The 8,532-nt window shown below is 48.8% G+C and overlaps 1 protein-coding gene across 5 annotated transcripts in view; it reads right to left on the reverse strand.

The window, feature by feature from the left end:
• tsc1b (TSC complex subunit 1b) overlaps positions 1 to 4,861 on the reverse strand; it is a 49,672-nt gene extending 44,811 nt beyond the window's left edge. For 3 of the 5 annotated variants that reach the window (XM_060841610.1, XM_060841611.1, XM_060841608.1), the window contains exon 1: positions 4,681 to 4,861. The gene's annotated coding sequence lies outside the window, so the exon portion shown is untranslated. The remainder of the gene's footprint in view (positions 1 to 4,680) is intronic. The other 2 variants (XM_060841609.1, XM_060841612.1) reach the window with 2 other exon arrangements.
• Positions 4,862 to 8,532: the final 3,671 nt, after the last annotated feature.

Genomic DNA, 8,532 nt, shown 5'->3' on the forward strand with positions numbered 1-8,532 from the left:
GAAGTGGGCCTAGAAGTAGTGGATGCATTGGTGGTTAACTTCCAAGGCTCTTTAGGCTCTGGAACAGTTCCTACAGATTGGACAGTAGCTAATGAACCCCACAATTTAGAAAAGGGAGATAGAGAGAAAGTGGAATGATACTCCAGTGAGTCTGATGTCAGTAATGGAGAAGATGCTAGAATCCACTATCAAGGATTTTATAGCAGAGCATTTAGAAAACATTGACAGAATCAGACAGAGTCAGCATGAATTTACAAAAGGGAAAGTGTTTGACAAATCAACTGAAATTCTTCAAGGATGTAACTGGTAGAGTTGATCGGGGAGCTGGTGGATGAGGTTTATTTGAACATTCAGAAGAGTTTTGACAAAGTCCCTCATAAGAGATTAATGTGTAAAATTAAAGCATATGGGACTGATGGCAGTGTATGGAGATGAATATAATATTGCTTAGCAAAGGGGAAACAAAGAGTAGGGATAAATGGGTGTGACCCATTGTGGCAGGCAGCGACTAGTGGGGTACTGAAGGAATCAGTACTTGGTCCCCAGCTCTTCACAATATATGTTATGATTGACATGAGGGAATCAAATGTAATTTCCCAAAATTTGCAAATGACGTAAAGCTGTATGGAAGGTGAGCTGAGGCGGATACAACTATGTTGCAGTGTGATTTGAACAAGCCAGATAGGCAAATTCTGGATCAGTGGTGCTGGAAGAGCACAGCAGTTCAGGCAGCATCCAACCAGGCACATGCAATTTAATGTGGATAAATGTGAGGTTATTCACTTTGATTTTTTTTAGATTACTTACAGTGTGGAAACAGGCCCTTCGGCCCAACAAGTCCACACCGACCCGCCGAAACGCAACCCACCCATAGCCCTACATTTACCCCTTACCTAACACTACGGGCAATTTAGCATGAGCAATTCACCTGACCTGCACATCTTTGGACTGTGGGAGGAAACCGGAGCACCCGGAGGAAACCCACGCAGACACGGGGAGAACGTGCAAACTCCACACAGTCAGTCGCCGGAGTCGGGAACTGAACCCGGGTCTCAGGCGCTGTGAGGCAGCAGTGCTAACCACTGTGCCACCGTGTCGCCCACAACACGGGTAGCAAAAATTAAAAGACAGATAGTTATTTGAACAACTAAGTTGGGAGCAAGAAATGTTCTCGAGACCTTGTCCATGTCCACCAATCATTGAAAGTAAGCATGCAGGTGCAGCAGGTGGTAAAGGCGGCTAACAGTATATCGGCCTTCACTGTGAGAGGATTCAAATACAGGAACAAGGATGTCTTGCTGCTGTTATGCAGGGCATTAGTGAAACCACACCCGGAACATTCTATGTAGTTTTTGTCTCCTTTACTGAAGAAGGATGTTCTTGCTACAGAGGATATGCAGCAAAGTTTTGCCAATCTGTTTCTTGGGGCAGCAGGACGAACAGAAGAAGAGAGATTGTGTTGGCTCGGATAGTATTCACTGAGGTTTAGAATAATTAAGCAGGATAATCTCAGAAATCTATAAAATTCTAACAGGACTAGACAGGTTAGATGCAGGAAAGATGTTCACACAGTGGGAGAGTCCAGAACCAGAGTCACAGTTGAAGGAAAAGGGAGTCCTTTTTTAAGGGTTGAGATGAGGAGAAATTTCTTACCCACTGAGTAGTGAGCCCGTGGACTTCATTACCACTGAAAGTGGCCAAAAGTTCAAAACACTGTTTTCAAGAAAGAGGTAATACAGGTCTTGGGGCCACAGGATCAAAGCATTAGGGGTATTGAGCTGGAGGATCAGCCATGATCATATTAACTAGGGGAGCAGGCTCGAGGGGAGGGCTGGCCTACTCCTATCTTCTCTTTCTATAGCAACCTGTAATCAGGGCAGTGCTGCATGGGTCAGCATTGGGGTCAAAATTATTTACTATATACATTCACGATTTGCACATATAAATTTGGAGATGTCAAAAATAAGTGGGAAGGCAGGTAGTCAGGATGACTTGAAGCCTGCAAAAGGATACCAACAGGGAAAGTGAGTGGGCAAAATTTGGCTGAAGGGATATAACATGGGGAAATGAGGTATACACTTTAGTTGGAAGAACAAGAGTTGGATTTCATTTAAATCCAGACAACCTCAAGAAAGCTGCAGTGGAGGAATTTTGGGATCCTCATGCATGAATCAACAAATTGCTAGCATATAACAGGGGAACGCAAATGGACAAGTGACCTTTAATTCAATGGAAATAGAGTCTGAAAATGTTGATGTCTTACTAAAACCATACAAGGAATTGGACAGACCACACTTGGAATACTGATCAGTATTGTCTCCCCTTATCTGCAGAATGATATGTTGGCATTGGAGACAGTCTACAGAATGTTTACTAGGTTGATCCCAAGTATGGAGGGAGCTTATGAGGAGATTTGGAGATGTCAGTGTTGGACTGGGGTGTACAAAATTAAAAATCACACAACACCAGGTTATAGTCCCATCAGGTTTATTTGGAAGCACCAGCTTTTGAAGCCCTGTTCCTGTTGAAGGTACAGCGATCTGAAAGCTAGTTCTTCCAAATAAACCTGTTGGGACTATATTCTGGTGTTGTGTGATTTTTAAACTTATGAGGAGACGTTGAGTAAGTGGGGCTTGTACCCATTTTAGAGTTTATAGGAAGAGGAGGATTCATTATTAGAATACACAAGCTTCCTGGGAGGCTTGACAAGCTAGATGCTGCAAATTTGTTTCTTGTTGTGGGAGGATGCATAAGCAAACAGCACAATCTTTGAGTAAGGGGTTGCTCATTTCAAACAGATGAGGATTTTTTTCCTCATAGGGGTAATTAATCTGTGGATTTCTTTACCACAGAGACTATCAAGACCAGATGAGGAGGCATACTCAAAACTGAGGCAGATTTCTGATCAGGAAGGGAATCAATGGTTATGGGGATAAAGCAGGAAAGTGGAGTTCAGGGTTATCAAAACAGTCACGTTCGCATTGCATGGGGTGGGTCAGAAGTGAATGGCCTATCAATGCTCCATCTTGTAGTTGCACATGAACAGGCCTTTCAGCCCTTCAAATCAATTCTGGTGATTGATCTAGAAGTATCCATTGATACTTCCTGCGCGTTTAAAAACAGGGCTATTTACAAACATAACATAGTCCCAGGTTAGCTTGCATCTATAGACCAGACATTACTGATTCTCAGTTGTGAAAATTAAAGAAGGATCTCTGATAAATTGAAAACAATCTGAAGCGAGCTTTGCAATCCCAATCATTTAAGGGGGGGGCAGTTAGAAGAATTGTTTTTCTCTTTGCAAAGAGTCGGAGATAAACCCTGCACCATACACGGGGGCAGAGGTAGAAAAAGGAAGAGGAAAGGCAAAATCTGACTCTACAGTTTAACTTTCGCCATATTAAAAAAAACACACAATGGATCAGAACAAAAGACTGGACAGAAAGCAGCTCCTATGGCATCGGACCAGGCCCAGACCAGGACGGAGGAGAAACCCAAATACACAAACTCAGCTTAATCCCACGGCCAAGACTCCGACCCCGACCCCGACCCCGACCCCAAAATATAACCCAACAGATTCACTCATTCATTTCGTATCTCCCCCCCAACCCCCAGACTCAGGTTGGGACTCGTGTAACCCCCACCCGCCACATCAGGATTCGGGGAAGGGGAGATGGGGGTTGGTGGTTGGGGGGGGGAGGAGAGATGGGGGGATGGGGAAGGGGAGATGATGGGGGGGGGGGAAGGGGAGATGATGGGGGGGGGGGAAGGGGAGATGATGGGGGGGGGGGAAGGGGAGATGATGGGGGGGGGGGAGGGGAGATGATGGGGGGGGGGGAAGGGGAGATGATGGGGGGGGAAGGGGAGATGATGGGGGGGGAAGGGGAGATGATGGGGGGGGGGAAGGGGAGATGATGGGGGGGGGAAGGGGAGATGATGGGGGGGGGGAAGGGGAGATGATGGGGGGGGGGAAGGGGAGATGATGGGGGGGGAAGGGGAGATGATGGGGGGGGGAAGGGGAGATGATGGGGGGGGGGGAAAGGGGAGATGATGGGGGGGGGGAAGGGGAGATGATGGGGGGGGGGGGAAGGGGAGATGATGGGGGGGGGGAAGGGGAGATGATGGGGGGGGGGAAGGGGAGATGATGGGGGGGGAAGGGGAGATGATGGGGGGGGAAGGGGAGATGATGGGGGGAAGGGGAGATGATGGGGGGGAAGAGGATGAGGGGGGTGGTGGGGGAGAGGATGAGGGGGGTGGTGGGGGGGAGGATGAGGAGGGTGGGGGGGGAGGATGAGGAGGGTGGGGGGGGAGAGGATGAGGGGGGTGAGGGGGGAGAGGATGAGGGGGTGAGGGGGGAGAGGATGAGGGGGGTGAGGGGGGAGAGGATGAGGAGGGTGAGGGGGGAGAGGATGAGGGGGTGAGGGGGGAGAGGATGAGGGGGGTGGGGGGAGAGGATGAGGGGGGTGGGGGGGGAGAGGATGAGGGGGGTGGAGGGGGAGGATGAGGGGGGTGGGGGGGAGGATGAGGGGTAATGGGGAGGATGAGGGGTAATGGGGAGGATGAGGGGTAATGGGGAGGATGAGGGGGGTGGGGGGGGAGGGAGGATCCCGAACCCTGAGGGGAGAAGCTGTGGGAGGGGGGGAGGGGGGTGTTGGGGTGTCCTGGGGAGGGGGGGTTTACCTCTCACCGAGTCGACATTCCACAGGGCGCCGCCATCTTAACCGCCTCACCACCCACCACCACAGACGGACCATCCACATCCGCCAGCCTCGGCCATATAAAAAATAAACTCGGAACTACATCTTCCAATCTCCTTTCAAATCCTAAAATACAAACTGCTGGGCGCCAACTACAGTCGTAGTCGAAACTCTACTTCCCCCTCCCCGATCATCTCTCCGTCCAGGCCCCTCATTTCTTTGGGAGAGTGTGTGGAGAAGTAGTCCCCGCGGGCTCTTCACCCCCTCCCCCCATTGTCTGCGGACGGATACCAGGCGGGGCGACGCGGCTGCGCGTGACTGCGGGTGTCCCGAGCGCGCCTGCGCCGCCAGCCGCGGACCCGCATGACGTCACCGGGCCCTGGTAAACAGGGGTAATTCCCGGTCAAGGGGGCGTGGTCACCCACCTGTCAGTCACAGCGTGTCCCGACCTGGCTCGGGGGAGGGGAGAGGGAGAAGGATAGAGAGAGAGAGAGAGAGAGAAGGAGAAGAAGGATAAGGATGGAGAGAGAGAGAGAGAGAGAGAGAGGGGGGGAGGGAGGAAGAAGGAGAAGGATAGAGACAGAGAGAGAAGGATAGAGACAGAGAGGAGAGGGAGAAGGATGGAGAGAGAAGGATGGAGGGAAAAGGAGAAGGAGGGAGGGAGAGGGATAGAGAGAGAGAGGGAGGGAGAATGAAAAGGATGGAGAGAGAGAGAGAAGGAGAAGGATGGAGAGAGGGAAAAAGATTGAGAGGGAAAAGGAGAAGGATGGAGAGGGGGGGGAGAGAGAGAGGGAAGAGGGAGAAGGATGGAGAGAGAGAGAGGGGGAGTGGGAGAAGGATGCAGAGGGAAAGGAAGAAGGATGGAGAGAGAGGAAAGAGGGAGAAGGATGGAGAGAGAGGGAGGGATGGAGAGAGAGGGAGGGAGGGAGGGAGGGAGAGAGAGAAGGATGGAGAGAGAGGGAGGGAGAAGGAGATGGATGGAGAGAGAGGAGAGGGAGAAGGATTGAGAGAGAGATGGGAAAGGGAGAAGGATGGGGGGAGAGAGGAAGAAGGAAGGAGATAGAGGGAGGGAGAAGGAAAAGGATGGGGAGAGAGGGGGGAGTGGGAGAAGGATGGGGGGAGAGAGGAGATGGAGAAGGATGGGGGGAGAGAGGGAAGAGGGAGAAGGATGGAGAGAGAGAGGAGAGGGAGAAGGATGGAGAGAGAGAGGAGAGGGAGAAGGATGGAGAGAGAGGGGAGAGGGAGAAGGATGGGGGGAGAGAGAGAGAGAGGGGAGAGAATGGGGAGAGAGAGGAAGAAGGGTGGAGAGAGGGGAGAGGGAGAAGGATGGGGAGAGAGAGAGAGGGGAGATGGAGAAGGATGGAGAGAGAGGGGAGAGGGAGAAGGATGGGGGGAGAGAGAGAGAGAGAGGGGGAGAGAATGGGGAGAGAGAGGAAGAAGGGTGGAGAGAGGGGAGAGGGAGAAGGATGGGGAGAGAAGGATAGAGAGAGGGAGCATGATGGAGAGATGCCATCTCTCACACACATATATAAATCTGTTGACTCTTAATTCCAGATGACACAAATTTCAGTTTGAAGAGAAACAAACCTTTATTTCTGCTTAGCCAGGAGGGATTCTTGGTGACACCAAACAAATCTGATAGCCTGCTTGCAGTGGCATTCCTCGATGAATCTCTGAACATTACATGCAAGCAGTATACTTTATATCTTGTTCAGGTGTGACTCATACAAAGTTCTTAACACCACATGGCTGATTGAGAAATACCTGTTTTTAATAATATAATAGCAATCTTACAATGACTAGTGATTGCCTCCTTTCTGTGACAAATACTGAATTGTTCACATGACCCTGTTACTGTATTATTTACAATCTTGGGTTAATAGGTAAGGAGGTAGATAATAGGATCCAGTAGTGTTCTCATTGTTGGTCTTCACATACCCTTCTTACTAGGTAAGGAAGTATGTTAATAGGAACAGGAAGCAGTTAATAAGATCTATAACCAGGGCTGACAATCTGGAACAAATAGCTTTGCCCGAGGGCTGAGGGCAAAATACACACCTACGGCTCCAGACACTTTCTACAGTTCTGAGAGAACCAGACACCCACTGTGATTTCCGGTCTCAGCCTGCCAGAGGGCAGGGACACAGTCAAGATTATAGTAGTCATGATTTGGAGATGCCGGTGTTGGACTGGGGTGTACAAAGTTAAAAATCACACAACACCAGGTAATAGTCCAACAGGTTTAATTGGAAGCACACTAGCTTTCAGAGCGTCACTCCTTCATCAGGTGATAGTGATGAAGGAGCGTCACTGGTGTTGTGTGATTTTTAAGATTATAGTAAGCCACTATCATAGAGAGTTTTTGACTGTTGAATTCCCAATGCTCTAAAACATGATGACAGGCTGTCATAATAGAATGTTTGCTGTTGAATTCTCAAAACTTTATCAAATCTATGGGGTGAATTTGCATTTGGATATTTGTATTCATAGATACAGTCTATTTTCTTCAAAAAGCACCAACCTGTAGGCAGTTGGTCAGTGTGGCAGTCAGCCAGTACCACACCTACACCTCCACATTAGGGATAAAGAAAGGGAGAGGGAGAAATATCAAGAGAGAGAGAGATAAAGACAGAGAATGGAGCAACCCAGATAGAGTGTCAGAGAGAGATGGAGGGACAGAGAGTAATAAAAACATGGAGCCAAATAAGAAAAGAGACAGAGGAACGGAGAAAAGGATACAGAGATAGCGAAGCAGAGAGTGAGAGGGGAAGAGAGATAAAGACAGATCTGGGGAACACAGAGATGGAGCCAGGGAAAAACGACAGAGAGAAGGAGAAATAAACAGAGATAAAGCCAGAACTACAGAGGGAGAGGGATGGAAAGATGGAGAGAGAAGAGATAAAGGACAAAATAAAGGAATAGACAGAAGGATACAGAGAACATGGAAGATATAGAATATGGGGAAATAGATGGTGACATCTTGAAAAATGTCCATATTACAGAGGAGGAAGCACTGGATGTCTTGAAATGCATAAAGGTGGGTAAATCCTCAGGACCTGATCAGGTGTACCCTAGGACTCTGTGGGAAGCTAGAGAAGTGATTCCTGGGCCCCTTGCTGAGATATTTGTATCATCAATAGTCATAGGTGAGGTGCCAGAAGACTGGAGGTTGGCTAATGTGCTATCATTATTTAAGAAAGGTGGTAAGGACAAGCCAGGGAACTATAGACCAGGGAGCCTGACGTCAGAGATGGGCAAGTTGTTGGAGGGAATCCTGAGGGGCAGGATTTACATGTATTTGGAAAGGCAAGAACTGATTAAGGATAGTCAACATGGCTTTGTGCATGGGAAATCATGTCTCACAAACTTGATTGAGATTTTTGAAAAAGTAACAAAGAGGATTAATGAGGGCAGAGCAGTAGATGTGATCTATATGGACTTCAGTAAGGCGTTTGACAAGGTTCCCCACGGGAGACTGATTAGCAAGGTTAGATCTCATGGAATACAGGGAGAACTAGCCATTTGGATACAGAACTGGCTCGAAGGTAGAAGACAGAGGGTGGTGGTGGAGGGTTGTTTTTCAGATTGAACGCCTGTGACCAGTGGAGTGCCACAAGGATCGGTGCTGGGTCCACTACTTTTCGTCATTTATATAAATGATTTGAATATGAACACAGGAGGTATAGCTAGTAAGTTGCAAATGACTCCAAAATTGGAGGTGTAATGGACAGCGAAGGTTACCTCAGATTACAATGGGATCTTGATCCTGATGAAGGGCTTTTGCCCGAAACGTCGATTTTCCTGCTCTCTGGATGCTGCCTGATCTGCTGTGCTT

Source organism: Hemiscyllium ocellatum, chromosome 21 (assembly GCF_020745735.1).
Source record: "Hemiscyllium ocellatum isolate sHemOce1 chromosome 21, sHemOce1.pat.X.cur, whole genome shotgun sequence".
Taxonomy (NCBI): domain Eukaryota; kingdom Metazoa; phylum Chordata; class Chondrichthyes; order Orectolobiformes; family Hemiscylliidae; genus Hemiscyllium; species Hemiscyllium ocellatum.